This window comes from Mesocricetus auratus, unplaced genomic scaffold, assembly GCF_017639785.1.
Source record: "Mesocricetus auratus isolate SY011 unplaced genomic scaffold, BCM_Maur_2.0 Super-Scaffold_2245, whole genome shotgun sequence".
In the NCBI taxonomy this organism is placed as follows: Eukaryota; Metazoa; Chordata; class Mammalia; order Rodentia; family Cricetidae; genus Mesocricetus; species Mesocricetus auratus.
Window position 1 is genome coordinate 28620748 of NW_024429180.1, and position 13651 is coordinate 28634398.

Sequence of the window (13651 nt, forward strand, 5' to 3'; positions counted from 1 at the left end):
TACACTGGAGCTGTGGTTGCTAAAGGGGTTAATGTTTTTTTAGACTCTTAGAAAAAGGGAGTAGGATATTACATGTACGTCAGCTGTGAAGCACGTGGTTGTTGATTGATTGCATCTAAGCCATATAGGAAGTATAATCCTTGCTTTCAAGTTATTTTATTGTAATATAGCAAAGTGTGACGTTCTTAGGAAGATTTTCAGTGTCCATAATGGCCAAATGTGAAAATGAAAAAAAGGAATGCTTTCTCTCTAATATTACTAATTTACAGAGAAAAGAAGGAATCCATTGTAAATACTTCTTCATCTTAGTAATGCATAAGTGATCTGTCATAGCTCATTTTAAACTGTGAAATATGCCATATGAAGAGGGATTAAGAGGCTGAGAAACTCCTATTTCAACCAAATCCAGAATTAGTTTTTCTTAGGTCTAATAATTCCTTGTTAATAAAGATTTAAATGCAGCGCTGTCTACTTTATTTCTTTGGTGCTTGTCTGTTGCCACTAAAGTTGAATGTCGATGATAGCCTGTAGATGGCACTAAGGTATCATGTCCCTTGTGCTGGCCAGGTGCCAATCCTGCAGTAGCTAGGAGGAGGGGGGAGGGGAGGATCAAGCTGGTGGTATGGCCAAAGATACCTTTTATTTAATGATAGTTCCTCTGTAGCAACTAGCATTTAAGTTCATTTGCTTGCTCTTTAGTGACTTGCTCTCAGCACATCAACTTTCTAGGATTTTGGAAGCCAAGCTCTGTCTGTGGTTAGGAGTCCACCTCTGTTGGTGGCCCGTTCACCACAGTGCTAACCTTTAGGAACATAGAAATCAGAAAAATCAAGTGGAACAAAATTCACTTGTAGAAGTGTCTTGTTAGTCATTGGTGAGTCTTTGGAAAATCAAGAAGGTTATGGTTGCTGTTGTTGTTTTGTTTTGTTTTTCTAAAGTTGTGGTAGAGTAGTTTGTCTTATGGAGACTGTTTCCCCTGTTAAACTCAGTAACTTCTCTGTAATGACTTAGAGGCTTCATGACAGCAGGCATTATAAAAATGATTTTGCCAGTGATTCACGCAGGTTCTCTGTCAGCATTAAGCTTAGTGCCTATGATTATGAAGTAAAATCTTCATTTGAAATAATAAACACATAAAGCATTGTAGACACACATATGCTTAGAGCTGAAATTCACAGGAGACAATGACCTAAAAATAACAAGGTCAGTTTTGAAGTACTAGAATCTTCATTAGATGTAAGTAAAGTCAGATGCTCAGCTTCATTTCACATGAACCCTATCAACATTTGAAAAGAGAGTGGCTTTTTAAAATTTGGAAATCACCTCAACATAGCAAAGTTTTTTAAAAGCTGTTAAATAGCTTATTATGGTAAGAAAAATAATGGATGGAATTATAAATGCTCTTAATTAAAAGTTGCTATTTCAAGGAAAAGAGAAGTTTAGGTTTTCACTATATTAAAATGTGTACTATGCATTTGTGGTATGATATGATTTTTATCATTCTTTGAAAAAAAACTAGTGTGAACTTAAACTTTTCATATGAGATAAAAAAGTTGGTTTCCCTTAGAGAGTTACCTGCCAGCGTCCCAACATTATCATGTCTTTCCTGTCAGTGTCATGGGCATCACTGATAGTGAGGTACTGGCCAATGTCTTCTGATTTTCCCTACAGTCATTGAACTTAAATATGACACACGACATAAATGTTAGTTACATGTGTTTCAACAAAGTTTTGATAAGATCTTCTGATGAAGCTTCACTTGTCAAAAAGACATTTGTTTATAGGACACAACCTTGCAGTCAGGATGCTGAGTAGCTCCCTCACTGAACTACAGTACATTCCAGATGTACCCTTGAGCTATGAGGCATCTTGTAGCTTTCTTGTGCTCATTTTGATGTTGAAAAGTAGCTATAAATTCACTCCCAGGATAAAGAAGTATTGAAGTGATAATGCTTATACCTTTACGAGGATTTCAAAAGGAAAACTAAAAATGTTATAATCATACTTGAGAAAATAAGCGTTGGAAATAAGTAGAGATGCAACAGCAGCATACCAAGACATAGATGCAATTCTAGGGGAAAGACTATTTCTTGTAAGTCAAAGATATAAATCATATATAGCTTCTGAACTCTATGATAACTGTCTAAGTTGTTTTTGCTAAACTAGGACAAATAGGTGTTTTTTTTTTCTTGTTTAACTCCTCTGTTTCAACCAGTAACCTTTATACAAACTAGGCTTCTGTAGTTTATAACTTGGAAAGTGTAAATTTTAGTACTACAAATTCTATCAAATAAATTTATAGACTAATACACATTATGTGAAGATTTTTTTAAAAGTGGGCATGATTGCCTTTAAAAGGAATCTTTTTTAATTCATGGTGCTAGTAGAAGTGTGAAAAATGCAAGAATCTTGTATAAAAGGTTACCAAATTTAAGTACCACTACTTTGCATTGTCTGTATACAAGTACAATGTCTGGTTTCTACATCCTGAGCTGGTCTGTGGTGCAGTGACCCTGTTTTGTCTGACAAATTCTTTCTTGCTATTTTCCCATGTGTTTACAAGTAATGCATGAGATCATTGTAATTTCCATGCCTCTATTGCCTCCATCTTACTAAGCCCTTTTTAAAATTTCAGTATAACAGCTTTGCCATTTAATAATTTTAAAGGAGTCTTCAGTGTTCCTAGATTGAGAATTCATAGTTTTAAGCAAAGGATTGTGTCTTTACTATTTACCAGTTAAAGATTAAAGCAAAATTCACTGCTGTAGATTGAAAAGGTGTCAATACATTAAGTTCCAACTGGTCGCTTCACAATAAGGTTCCTCCTGTTTTTGTCTCAAAGAATAAGGAAAGTTCCACGGGCATAATAGAGTTTAGAATATAAATTTTAGAATGGTTGGATATCTCAGAATCAATACAGTCTCTCTTCAAACAGGATTTGGGATAGACCTTGACCAATTCTAGTGGATTGCTCCTGGGTCAGGCCTGGAAATGTACCCAGCTAACAGTTTCCTATGTGACAATGAATTCTGCTCCTTTAAGTTCTAATCTTTGCGATTCAGACTTAGTATATTTGAACTAAAGTTGCTCTCCTTTTCCTTTCATAGTCTCATATCCATCAGTCCTGTTTTTGTACATCTCAACTCTGCCCATTTATTGACAGCTGTTTTATTATAGCTGGAGGCTTCAGAGTAAGCTGTTTATTGCTGTTTCCCAACTTGGTTGACAGCATTTGGGGAATTAATTTTCCTGGTCCCATGTGTTTTGTTTTCTCCAGCAGGAGGGTAGAAATAAATGAAAATGTTAACATAAAGAACAGTGATCTATTTACATTTGACAAGTTTCTCACACAATCAAACAATCTGTAAGAGCTCCACCAGAGTTCCATTCTGGGTAAACAGCCATGTTTAATTTTCTAAATGAAATGCTCATTTTCTAGTTTAAACATCCTGACTTTAACATTTTATGCTTTAAAGTATTTGCTTAAATGCACATTTATGTATAGATTGAAGAATTTATACATTGAAAATATGTAGACAGGCTGTACTCAAGCGAGTGTGTGTGCTTTTACAGTTGCAAAGGGAATTGCTTCAATCCCCAATCACTTAGCAATACTATATTACATTTGTGATTACTTTTCATTTTTGAGTAATCCGCCACGATCAGCACTGCAGTGCTATATGGCATGTGGAACACATAACACAGCAGTGATATTTAGAACATTCAGAAAGACAAAAATGCAATTGGGAGTGAAAGGGGCAAATGGAATCTAATGTGAGGCCTGCAAAATTTTCAGAATCTTTCCAACTACTGAATTTTAGAATACATAAGCAGTCATGACTGTGTGGAAGGCGCATCGTAAAGAATTATCCCTACCTCAAAATCAAGAATGAGATGTTTAATGCTATGCCTTCTCCCTTTATAACTCCCTTTGGTTGTGATGTGAGTTTCATATTTAAGAAGTAAAAGATAACCCCTTAGAGAATGATTCAGACGTCTAAGGTAAAGATAAGTTGATCATTCACAGTGGCTACGTTTTCTCTTGGGTTTTTAACAGGGATATTTAATGTTTTGGTGTTTTTTTCAACCCACTTGATAGTTCTATGAAGGGCAGTATACTTTGTTTCATTCATCTCTAATAACCTTAAGGAAAATAGAAACAAAAAAGTCATTGTATTAAACAGGCTTCTTAGGGTGTGATTGCACACAGAGTATTTACTACCAAGCAGGAAGTTTCTATAGTTGAAATAATCTACTGTCTAATTTTCCACATTTAATGCAATTATAACTACCAAAACTGTGCTTTCTTTTTTCTCATAGTTCTTACTACTCATGCCCATATTGTGACAGAATAGGTATTGACTCATTAAAATTACTTCACCTCTCTAGGGATATAGTTCAGTGAGAGATCACTGACCTAAAGTATAGAATACTCGTATTCTAGCATTACACAAAGGAAAAGAGAAAACCTTGGAATTTTTTTAATTGTGACAATATTGCTTTTTATTTTGATATATGAACACCCTCTCTATTTAATTGCAAATTATAATGTACTTAATAAGCATATCATAAATTAAAAGCCTTAAATTAGAAAGTTGAAATTGAATGAAAGAACTCAAATTTAGAATGAGATTTCTTCACAATCCACTGTGACATATCAAATCTGTAAATTACACCCTAAGTATTGCAAATGGCATTTTAATGCATTATTTTATATAGATTAAGGTATGAGATTGATAGATTTAGATTATATTTCTGTATTAGTGCAGTTTCTGAAATTGCTTTTATTCTCCACATTCTTTATTTTCTAAGTTCTTTGGTTAGAGGAGGCCTGTATTCTATCATGTGCCAAAAGCTTAACCTTGTATTGTTCCATCTGTGGAAGGCTAAGTGTTTGCACAGCATTGGTCTGCATATCCCTACTTGATGGTTCTGGTTTGGCTTAGCTAGAGATAAAAGCTTGGCATTTGTGTTTTTGTGAACAAAACAGGAAAAACAAGGCCAAATCTAGTGAACTGTTTACTGTTTCTACTTAAAATCCTCAAGCTGTAAGCCTGTCTGCATGAAGTCTGGTATTTCCATGTGGTGTAATAAAATTATAAAATGTCTCCTTAATAATATTATTCATTCAGGTAGTCTCTCACACATTAGCTTATTTGGAAAAAAGAATTACAGGGTGTGGATTTTAATGATTTATATTCATTTTCTGTATAATATTCTTTCTGAACTTTTAAACATTGTGGTCCTTAGATTCATCTCAGATTTGATAGTGAAAATTTGGGACTGCAAACCAGGAAAGGAAGAACAGGTTGATGGAGGCACAGAAGTCAGACTGTCTAAGTAGCAACGCTAAGAAATAGAGCACTTTTAAGAGAGAGTATCCCTGAAATGCATATATATCACTGTGGAAATGAAAGTAGATATTGTGTAGAAATATAACCTCACATACACATGAGGAGATATATACACTCCAGTGTTTAAGATCTCATCAGTTGTTAGTTCAGATAACTGCTAAGTCTGTCAAACATTTCATCTGGAAAGTAACACTTGCCTTTTCGCCTTTGTTTGATACAATCCTATAGGGCTGTCAGTCATCAGAAACGTAGAACCAGAAAGATGCATTACCATGACTGACATTTTAGACTTGTATTCCATTTTTCCATAAGCCAAGATTCATTAAAATTGGAAATTCCTATATGAGTTAAACAACCATCTTTTTTTAATAGTAACGTGCTGTGACTGAAATAAAGCAGATGAAAATATCCAATTTTTAATTTTTCACACTTATATTTTTTTCTTATAATCAGTGTTTCCTCTATAGTTAAGAATGGTGGCAGACTTAGTAGAGTTTTCTCAGCTATAATATGTAATTCTAAAGAGGTCAGAACTCATAAGCATTCAATAGAGATCTATTTTTATATGTATATCCAGTAAGACCTGTGAAAATATTTTCTGATCATCTTCACCAGTAGTGGCTTGAAGTACACAAGCATGTATTGTCTTGAAAATGATGTACCTGGAGCAACTTACGAGAACAGTAAAGATATAAACCTAGGCAGGATCATAAAGCACACCTGACTGTTTCTTCTTATTCATTCTATACAGATTATTCCAGCACATGGAATGGAAGGAACATAACTATTCCTGACAGGACATCATTATATTTACTTTAATATGTGTAGGCTTTTAATTATAATAGCTGGGATGATAGGAAAGAATAGCAATTTTTGGCAAGTTTTTCTTGCTTGTATAATACCTTTCATTTAACATTTTTCACAGCTTTTGCTATCAAACTATCTTTATGTTTTGGTAATACGAAGCTTTGCTAATATCCAGTTCCAAGCCTTTTCCAATATCTCAGTAGTGGATTAAGAAACTCTCTAATCCCTTTCAGAATACCGAGGAAGTAATGGGTGGCAGGGGCTTTGGATCTTTAAGCTTCTCCTGAATGGTATGAAGAATTTTTAGTGAACTGCTGTCTGAACATCTTTCTCCTCCTGCTAGGTGCTTTTCCTCATTTTCTCACTTTCCTAATCTTCAGCTTCCATCCTGAGAATATTTATTTTAGTCGGAAGTAAGCATGCCAGTGATAGAAGTTTGGGATTCACCTCCAGATGAATGCCATCACAGACACAGAAGCTCTGGCACATTTTGCATAGATCTGTATGAACACAGTGAACCCTTCATAAGCTCTTAGATTGCAGGAAATCAGTGCTGAAAATTAAGTGGGGTTTTAAAGATTTGCAAAGTAGAGAGCTTTGTATGATGCTGGAATTGCAGGCGCCTATTAAATATGAAGAAAAGTCTTTGTAATACATCCAGCTAACACGTTTCCCTTCACATTAGACTGATTTATAGCCTAGGGAATTAGATTTGCTTAATTTTTTATCCAAATACAGACACATTGGATATATTGAAAAGAGTGAAAATATCAGACATGTGCTTTGGAATGGACGTTTTTGGATCCAGTGTTTCTGATTCTGAAGAGATGATGCAGGATTACTGATGTTTCTTTGGAGGTCTCTCATGCCGTGATTTGCGGCTTCACCTCTCCTGAGAAAGCACCTCAATTCTGAATGTAAAACAGATGGAAGACCTAGATATCTTGAGTTATCTCTCAACTATTTATGAAATTTCTTTCTGCCTCATTTGTAAATAGTGTGTGTTAGTAACATGGTTTCTTAGTCCAAGCATGCATGGCTTTCATTATATTTACCTTCATGATAGTGTTGAGCAAGTGTCTGGCTGCTCTTTAACCGTTGAAGTTGCAGAATAGCTTCGTTACATGTAAACTGCTAGAAATATCCGTGCATATTTATAAATGAGTTCAAATACGCTTCTGCATGTTTTTTGCTTCCATAAAAACTTGAATTGTGCGTGGCCCACAATAGGAACAGTGACTATCTCTGTCCATCAGAGATGATTGGTTTGGAAAACAAAAGACTAACAATCACAAGCCAGAGAATGAAATCCTTAGCGCCCCCCACATTTCCTCATTAAACAAACATCAATAAGGAGGAAATGGAAACAGACGGCATTGTGAAATGAAGCTGTATCTTTCCAAGGAGGAAAATGTCTTCTGCTGACAGTTGCTCTGTAGTAGATCTTTTCTGAGGGAAAAAAGATACTGGTGCATTTTTGGATTCTGAGGATACGACCAATCTGTGCCTCTGTGTGATAACAGCTGCATGCTGAGGACTTTCAAACACTCAGCTATGCAGGATTCTGCAGGAAACTTTGTAGATGATGCAAGTGACAAATGGAGACAAAATGGAGTGATCTCTGAGATGTGAGTTGATGCCCTTCTGGGTCATATATTCATGTCATTGAACAAATTTTTACATTGGAAGTCCTGAGTCACAATGGCCTTTCCTCTGCGTCAGCTGTGAGCACACCTGTGGCAGCAACTCTTCTTTGCTCAGAGTCTTGTTATTAGTCAATGGAAGATGGAAGATACTTATAGGTGTGACTTAGTGTTCATCCAGCTTCTCAGGCTCTCGGTAGATTTTAAATGGTGCATATTGTTTCCTTAGAGCTCATTACTGTAAGCATGGTTAGTGCAAACAAACACACACTCACACACACACACTCACACACACACACACTCACACACACACACACACACACACGGGGAGGGGGGATGTTTAGAGGTAAATGTCTTGACAATATCTAGGAAATATCAAATGAACTTCATCATATTGCCTTTCTTTTTTAGGAATAATGAAACAATTCCTCTATTCCGAGTTTATTTTTCATTCTCCACTGTTAAAATTCACCTTTCCTCAATCATGCCTTTTCCAAGGAAAAAGCAATACTTTTTTTTCTTCTGTGGTACATAGGTTACAAATGTTTGGCCCTAACAGATTCAGATTTCTTGAATAAAAAGGAATAGAGTTTATTTGAAAATTGCCCATAGTTTGCCCCCACACAATTAAAATGATTATGAAAATTACTTTACAATACAATAAAATCAATTACAATCTTCAGGGTATTTTGGAATTATATGAACTCACCCATTTCATTCTAAGTCTTCACAGTGAAATCTGTGAAAGCAGTGGCAGCAAATTATATTTGTTTTGACACCTAAAGTCTCTATTTTAGTAAATTAACTTCTGCTTTAGGTAAGGGTTATCGACTTCTGGGTAGGACTAGCAGCAGTGACCCTCAAGACCATCTGTTACTGGCAGGGCTATGCATTCTCTCCAGCTGACGGAGGTACACCCATGTGAATAATCAGTAAGGTATAAAACATAGACCTGGTTTCATTCTCAAATGTCAATGCAGACAGTCCCCATATTGAGGCATTTTTTTACAGTATAATAGTTAAGGAGAACTGTAGCCATTTTCTGTATGTAGGAGCTGTCTTACATACATTTCCATTTCTCTACATGAACTTTCAGTAGGGGTGAGAGGAATGAACTGAGCAGCCAATCTAAGAGATTTCTCTAATATTATAATTAAACATTATATTTATGTTGTTCTTTCCCCTTGTTAATTGTCCTCAAGAATCATTTAAAGACTTCAACATTCTTATTCACTGTTTACAGTTTCCCTTATTTAAACATATTTGTGTTTCCCATCTTACTTCTCCTAGAGCTGTCCATTCAATCATGGATCTCATTCAGGATGTAAGGATGAAAATCATTAATCAGGATCAGTATTCCTCTCTTCAGGTCTCGCCATCTATAGTAGTTTCTTTTTTCTCTCTTTTAACTGATGTAACACAACATGGACAAATAAAATTAAGGCAGAAAGCAAAAGGTTAAATCGGCTCCGACTTTGAGCGCACTGTCTACCATGATAGGGGAAGAAAAACAGAAAGCAGCTAGTCAAATTACAACCTCAGTCATGGTGCATAGAGAAATGAAGGCTTGTACTCAGCAGGCTTCCTCCTCTTTATTCAATCTGGGATTCCAGTCTATAGGAATAAGTCACTTTCCCTCTTTTAGAAATACACTCAAAGATATTTCTCCTTGAAGAGTCTAGGTTCGAACAGATTGGGAATTAGTGCTAGCATAACACCATCTCCACTGAATACTCAATGAGAGGTTTCTTTAAAACATAATGACTAATGAATTTTTGTTATCATATATTTGAGAGATATACTTATTTTGAAAACAGAAAAAGCAAAGGTATCAAGCTAGTTTTTTTTTAATGCACTCTTTGGTAAAACAGAAAGTAAACTAGAATCTAGCAAACGCTCTGTAAAAAGAAACAAAATAATAATTGAATAGTGATTAATGCAGTGTCTGGTTACTATATTAATTTTAGAAAGATAAATTTAGTGTCTAATAGAACTCAGAGGGTTCTCACATGCTCCAACTTCAGATGTGCCTTTGAGATGATTTGACCTATTTAATTCATTTTCCTGCTAAGAAATTGGAGACCATGGAAATAATTTGACATTTGAAGTAGCAGAAATAACTGGGATTAACTAATACATGAAAACGTTGTGATAATTAATAGCACATTGCATTACCTAGACAGTAGATGTAGGCCTTTGATTTCCTTGTCTGTGCCATGTATGTACCCATACTTAATATGAAAATTAATATGAAAATATGATCATGAAGTTAAGTATGCAAACATCATCCAAGTTGGGAGTACATTCTTCAGACAGGCTAAAACTTTCTTCAACCTCTTTTGTTTAAGCAGATGAGATCTGCCCTGATAGAAGTACTCAAGTCTCTTGGTAGACAGGTGCTCTTTTAATTTTGATTATAATTGTTCCATTTTAATCTTTTTATTTTTTGTAGATATGACTGTGCATTCATCTTCTTTTATTTTAACGTCAATTTTATTATTAGAAGTTGTAAGAAGCTGATCTGCAACAACAGCAGAATACAATACATAAAATTCTTTGCTTTGATCTTAGTTCTCATTATTATGTCTGTGAAATTACCTCCCGTTTTGTTTTTCAGTATTTTACTTTTTTCAGTTGTCTTCCACATTTAAAATTATTTTGTGTCTCTTAGTATCTGTTATTAATATAGGACTTTGTCTATTACCCATAGGAGAGGCACCCATTTGGGGATTTTCACCTTGCGTATCACTCCTATTACAAAACAACATATAAAAGCAAATCTGTTGCAGTCAGTACTTAACACAGCTGGAATCATTTGAAACCTGCTGGTTCATGCTTCCAATTATTCCATAGACTAGAAAGCATCACTGTTGAAATAACAGCATCCACTGTGTAATCAACCTAATTTAAATGCCTGGAAATATATGGATCATATTCCTAGAATTTGCCAAAAATGGGATAGGAGTATAATATCCAACAGATTTTTTACTATTGTTTCTTATTTTAAAGTAATATATTCTTACTTAGGAGCAAGTTATTGATGTCTGAGTAGATAAATTTGCAATCTGTGGGTGTGTGGATGATATAAACGTTAATGAAGACAAAATGTAAAAATACAACATAGTAGGACTTTACCTAAAGATACCATTTCTTAATATCCTAGGGCTAAAGTAATTTCCTTTTCCTAGAGTAACTAAAAGATCATAATGAAATTGCTGACTTGAACTTCAAGCAAAGTACAGTGGAGATTTCTAACTAATTAGCTTAATCAAATAAATAATAAGCTAGTATATCCAAATATCAATAGATTTTTCTGTGACTTTGATATAAAATAATTGTCTTAACATCTTATTTCAGGACTGTTAGGAAATATTCACTCAGTTTTGAATTTGACCGGTTTATTCCTAATTTTTTATAAGCCAAAACCACAAAATGGAATTTAAAACAAGACAAAGAATAACTATTAACCTTTTTTGTAAAAGTTCAATAAAAACACCTAAGCCATGGCATTTAAGCATGATTTCATGTTTCATACTAATGTGTGTGTTCCATTTCCTTTGGTTATTACTTCAGGTTGCACAACTGATGGAGTTATTTCAGGTCTACAGTATGTCATATAATAGTTGTTCAATAAAATCTACAAAATCCTGTCACATAGAGGAACACAGAAACATTCAGAGAATCATGTCAGAGATACTTGCAAATGGGAAAATGGGCTTCAAAGCATTAGAGTCATTGTTTTATTTCAAATATAGCATGACAGCATCTCTTAATGTAGGTATTTTCAGTGTATAGCTGCCGTGCCCTGTATACATGCTACATATAGAATCATATAACCCTGTGCTTGCCAAACATAGCTAAATAACAGTGAAGTGGGTCAGATTCATGTTGTCCATGTTAATGACATTCTTTCTTTACTGTTAAGAGAGGATTCCAGAAATCTTGGTGAAATTCCATGCCACATAATGATCACAAGTTTGTTCTAGGAACAGACTCATTGAGTTTTCCCAACAACCAATGGTAATGCCCTTTTTTTGTCTCCTAAATACTAACTGCTTGTAAATCTGACAGTGAACAATATTTAACCTTTTAACCTGATTAGTCAACTGCATTGTATTTTCACACACACACACACACACACACACACACACACACACACACACACACGCCAAAACTTATTTCAGATTTATGTCTCATAGTCCTTTAGATTTTTCCACATTATTTGATGCAGGATTATGAACCATCCTGGTGGCAAAGACCTGTTGTCTGATCCACTGATGTGCACACAGGCACAAGCACACACACACTCAAACTTTTAGGTTTTCATTCATTCTGTAGTTACACATTTAGTAAGTCTCAACTATGTTTCAAAAGTAGTGTTAGACTGTAAGATTTTTTTAATTCATAGCATTGTCTCTGCTTAACGTATTTCAGTGGATTTTAATCACAGATTTTTTATGCAAAAACGAGTACTATCACAGTTTTAAATGGTATCATTTTTCTAAAATACATTTTCAAAGTCTCTTAATAAAAAACAAAACTGCCCTAGGAGATCTGATTTTTCAAGTGGGCCATAAAACTCTAAGATATATCACTCTAATTATAGTAATGCTAGGTTAAAATTTATTCTTTGCTTAATTTGGAAAGAAATGGGCTGCTTTATCCCAAAAGCCCACATGTCTTCTAGAGGCCAGGGTGTTCATAAAATATAGTTGTAAGACCTCATGATTTTTTTAACTGAATAAGATCAGCCCATGTGCTGTATTAAAAGTTACATGGCATCTAAATTATAACTGGGAAATTTCAAGTAGTGACCGAAGTCAAATTTTCTAAAACTGAAGACTCACACTTTACCAGTATCTTTGAAGGGACTATTTTATGTCATAGCAGTTCAATGAAGAAGGGTTCAGCCTTCACCCTTGAAAGAATATACGTTAAACATAGACATAGAATATAGATGTCAAACTCTGGCTGGTATATATGTTTGGTCTAATTGGCTTTTTCCTCCAGATGGTTGTCATTTGGGAAAGTCCATTTTCTCATGAATATTTATTGCAATATTTCAAGGAATCAATGCAGTATCATACATGTTAAAACTAAGGAGGCCTTCGTTATATATGCTTTATTCTAAAGTTGAAAACATTCGTCCCCTTAAAAGTTGTTTATCTGTCATCACAGAAGGAAATGTCACAACTGGGTTTTACATTTGGACAAGGCTGACTGCTATTTTTAGCTCATTCATTTCTCAGGCACTAGCTTATATGCGGATGCATGCACTTATGTAAGTAAGACTTTCCAAACTTATAGTAGCATTTAAATGAATATCTTTGGTTTATGAAAAGCAATACATATAGATCCCCACCTGCACATTCTTGTGCAAATGTATTTGAAAAAACAAAAACCTTCACTGCCAGCAAATGTTCTATTTTAATTGCAATTAGACTTCTCTGATAACCACCAAGCTGGTGCCTAACTCTAAAAGGATCTTTCCAACTGTTCTGTGGCTGCTTAGGCAACTATCACCAAGTAATTGCTATAATTAAATGAACTACAAAATTGAAACCTGTTAAAATATGCAGAGCTTAGGAATAAAATGTAAAACACACTTGTTAATTAAATACATTAATTGAAATATAAATAAGTTTGGATATCATAAATGGAATTGGTATGAGCAGTCATATAAAAACACCTACTTCAGTTTTTATTAATATGAAAATATTGACACTTTGGTAAACTAATTTGGAACCAAGGAAGAGGATAGTGTAAGATTAATGAAAAGGTACATCTAAACAGAGGTTGGCATACAAATCACATGGGTAGCCTTCTCTATCATATCCTATTTCTATG

General features: G+C 34.6%; 1 protein-coding gene across 6 annotated transcripts in view; it reads left to right on the forward strand.

The window, feature by feature from the left end:
* The window catches only part of Pcdh9 (protocadherin 9), an 846200-nt gene that overhangs the window by 5370 nt on the left and 827179 nt on the right, over positions 1 to 13651 (forward strand). The window lies entirely within an intron of this gene.